This window comes from Theobroma umbraticum, unplaced genomic scaffold (assembly GCF_002168275.2).
Source record: "Theobroma umbraticum cultivar Fairchild unplaced genomic scaffold, ASM216827v3 scaffold_95.0, whole genome shotgun sequence".
In the NCBI taxonomy this organism is placed as follows: Eukaryota; Viridiplantae; Streptophyta; class Magnoliopsida; order Malvales; family Malvaceae; genus Theobroma; species Theobroma umbraticum.
The window spans coordinates 233,428-237,617 of record NW_018397257.1 but is presented as its reverse complement, the minus strand read 5'-3'; the positions used below and the strand labels follow the sequence as shown (position 1 = coordinate 237,617).

General features: G+C 31.4%; 1 non-coding gene across 1 annotated transcript; it reads right to left on the bottom strand.

Moving 5' to 3' along the window:
* Window positions 1-3,744: 3,744 nt before the first annotated feature.
* LOC149527416 (small nucleolar RNA R71) lies at window positions 3,745-3,851 on the bottom strand. Its single transcript, XR_016351022.1, has one exon. It is a non-coding gene; the product is annotated as a small nucleolar RNA R71 (small nucleolar RNA).
* Between the last annotated feature and the right edge of the window lie 339 nt (window positions 3,852-4,190).

The window sequence follows — 4,190 nt, the reverse complement described above, 5'->3', positions numbered from 1 at the left end:
AGTTGCTACGTTCTTGAGTTTCATCTTAGATTTTAAATGTTTTTATTTATTTATCTAATTTTAGTTAATTATATTGGGTTAATTGATTTTAGATTAATTTAGGCTAAGTCAAATGTTAAATTGCTCAAGCATTGCTGCTATCGATTAAATTGTGCTTTTATATGTGTGCTTTGAAGAATGACTTTTAATTCGAGTAATAGAATGCATTCTAGGTATAGACTTTCTCTATACATGTTGTAGTTTTTTGAGAATATCTTCCACTACAGAAGTGTAAATAAAGTAATTCTTAGACCATTGGAAAGCTAAGAGGTAGAGCTATAACTTTCATGTTTATCACTTTGTGCAGTTTTACCTTGAAGGGGGTCAAAAATCATGTCAAGATCAATACACTATAGCAAGACTTGATTGCTTAAGTCAAATACTTCAGTGCCACGACCACCAAGGGACCAATGCCATGGTGCCTTGACTACTCAACTCCACCTAATCCTTCAATATGATCAATGTCGCAATGCCTAAGCACTCATAGCCACTGCATCGTAGAAGAAAGTTAGAAAAAATTTACCTTTGAAGAGTTTATGAATGGGGAAAAGACTATTTGGACACTTGAACTTTTATTTGGATTCAATTAAGAGCCTATTTAAGCATCCTTTAAGAGCATGCTCATCAAGTAGAAAAGAGAGAATTAAGAGACAATTAAGCAATGAGGCATTGAAGCTAAGAAGAAAGTGGGGAATCAAAGGAAGAATTGTAGATGGTTAATGGTCAAATCATTTAAGTGTTTTTCTTCTTTCGTTTTCTTTTTACTTCTTGTTTAGTTTTAATGTTTATACTTTTTATATGGTTAACGGAGTTTTTAATCTAAAGTCACAATTGAACTTAATGTGTAGTGTGAGTTTTTAATATTCTTTCTTTTTTATGGTTGATAATGTTTGAGTTGTTTATTTCAATCCTATTCTGAATGCCTCTAATTGCCTGGCTGATATGTGCATCTAATACATAATTTTCTCGGGAGATTAAATGCCTAATTAGGCTAAGTTAGACTAGATTTTGGATCGAATTTAGGTATTTTTAGTTATTTTATTAGTTTAGTTTAATTTATATTTAAATATTTATTTTAAGTTAATACTGTTAGTTTTATGTTATTTATGTTTATTTTTATGTTTTTGTAAGAGTAGGATTGAAAATGCCGTCAATTGGTGAAGAAAGTTACATAATGCATTGGTGCTTTATCTGCATATGTTTAAGTTTTACGATAGTATCTCCCATTACAGAAGTCCAAATGACATTATTCTTTGACCACTGGAAAGATAAAAAGAAGGGCTATAACTTTGATGTTTATCACATCACCCAATTCTAACCAGAATATGGTCAAAATCTTTTTCGAAGTGGAAATATTGCACCAGGACAACAGAAGTCAAGATAGGACCCTTGAGAGCTGTGGCACTCAAGGTATTTTCCAAAAAAAAAGAAGCTTACAGAATTTTGGAAGTTGGGGCCTTTGGAGGTATTCAAGGGGCCTTTTCAGAGGTTTAAGGGAGGAGGGAGCAAGCAATGTCTCTAGAGAAAAAGACCCAAAAATAATGGAAGAAAGCAAGAGAATTTGAGGGAAAATCAAGATCACATGGCTATTAGTTTTCTCTCTATACTTTTTTTTTCTTATTTTCTTGACTCGGATTAATGGCTAATTTTCTTTAGATGAAGTTTTTTTAGATATTATGAGTTAAACTATTTTTTTAGTATTGTGGTGGATTTTTTTTAGATGCTTGAATATTTGTTTCTCTTTTATTGACCATGAATGGGTATAGTTTTACTTATTCAAATTTGCTTTTAATGATTTTAATGGCCTGATCAATAATTAATTGATTTCTAAATCTAATTGAGACTCAATAGAGAGATTTTATATTGAACTATGATTTAAATAGTGTATACTCATGTCACTTAGGTAATCTGATTCGCAATTCGAGTAAACATACACTAATTGTCGTACATAGCTAAATTAGAACACTAGCTTAATGAACCTTATTTAATTGATTACTATAGAAGTATAGTGACCTAGTTAAGTTAGGTATTTGTTCAAGCATCTCAATGGAGACTTGTATATAGCTTTGGATTCTAGGTTAGTAAACCCACCCATGAATGTAAATAATAAGAAAACTTGATATCAGATAGAGTGTTGAGTGAACCCATAATCCTAGGTTTTAATGTATTGCCTTTTTCAAGTGAATTCTTAGTTTTTATTAGTTAATTTAGTGTTTGCTTTAATTTAGTTTTAATTAATTTTTCAAAAAACTTAGTTACTTGAATAAGATTAGTTTGTCATAATTTTAGTATTTAGTGAATAATTAGGAACAAATCTCTATGTAATACGATTTTGGACTTACTGTCTATAGTACTTGTTCGATACGTATACTTATGTATACTAAATCAACAACATTGGCTATCAATTAGATTGATTTGGAAACCTAAACAGAACTGAAAGAGGGAGTTCAGTGTAGGCTTGGATGAAATAACTTATGATCAATATCAATTGCATGAGATGATTAATTTGATTTGCATGTAAAGTAGGAGTACACTCACAAGCCATATGTAGCCATAATTAGAGTTGGTACTTAATGAGTCTTTCTTAATTTTAATTTGCATAGGAATATAGTAAATTCATTAAGTTAAATACTTTTATGAAAACATCATAAGAGACTTATAAAAGATTTAGAACTCTAGGTTAACAACTCATACGTATCTAGTAAGTGAAGGAAGAATAAAAGAAATTCAGATGAAACATCGAAGGGATATTGTGGTTGTAGGCTTTTGATTAATTGCTTTAAATTAGTTTATCTACAAGTTTTATTTTAGCTTATTTTAGTTTTAGTTCTTTAATTTTCTTCAATTCGTTTGAATAAAATTAAGGTGTGACAAGTTTAATACTTAACAATTAGGAATTAAAACAAATTCTCTGTGGGAATGATACTCTACTTCATCACTATATTACTTGTCTGCAATAAGTGCACTTGTGTGAGAAAATCAACAATAAATTTGGCACTCTACTTACCTTTATATTACCTATTGCAATAGGTACACTTGTGTTGAGAAATTTGACAAAAAGTTTTTGACGTCGTTGCTAGGAAATTGTTTTCCAACTTCTTGCTAATATTAATACCAAGCAAACTAGTCTTATTTCAAGCTTTGTTTCTCTTTATTTCAAGTACTTCTAGTCATTGTATGTGACGAGAAAGAAACTTAGAGATTGTTCCCTTTGATCTCAAGATCAAAAAGACTTTTTGGAGGTTTTGAAAAGAAAATTCACAACTATTAGCTTACATCGAAACAATGGCTGAACAACAAGGAGAGCAATAAATTCAAGGGAAATTAATGGTAGAAAATTGATCTTTGTGAGATTATGTTGTTCCTTTGGTTCAAGGTCTTCATTCTAGCATTCGAAGGCTAACTATTCAAGCTAATGACTTTGTGATAAAGCCAATGATCATCCAAATGATACAAGTTTTAGTCCAATTTGGGGGTTTACCTTATGATGATTCAGATGTTCACATCTCAAATTTTCTAGAGATCTATGATAGTTTCGAGTATAATTGAGTCACTGATGATGCAATTAGATTGAGGCTCTTTACTTTTTCATTGAGAGACAAGGCAAAGAATTAGTTGAACTCACTTCTTATTTGCTCAATTACAACTTGGGATGATTTAGCTCAAAAGGTTTTAGCCAAGTTTTTTCCACCTGTCAATATAGTGAAAATGAGGAATAACATTACTTTATTCATGCAACTAGATTCAAAGTCATTGTATGAGGCTTGGGAAAGATGCAAAGAGCTGTTCAGACATTGCCCTCATCATGGTCTACCTAAGTGGCTATAGGTACAGACATTTTATAATGGTTTGATGAGTTTGATTTGGACTACCATTGATATAGCTGTTAGAAGAGCACTTATGGCAAAGTCTATTGATGAGGCTTACGACTTGTTGGAGGAGATGGCATCTGATAACTATCAATGGCCATTGAGAGAGCAATGCTTAGAAGAGTAGTTGGTGTTCATGAATTGGATGTTATCAATGTGTTGACTGCATAGGTAGCAGCATTGACTAAAAAGTTTGATCCATTGAGAGTTCATTTAATTCAGAGTCCATTTGTTACTTGTGACTACTATGGAGAAAGGCATTCTAGTGATCACCATCCCATT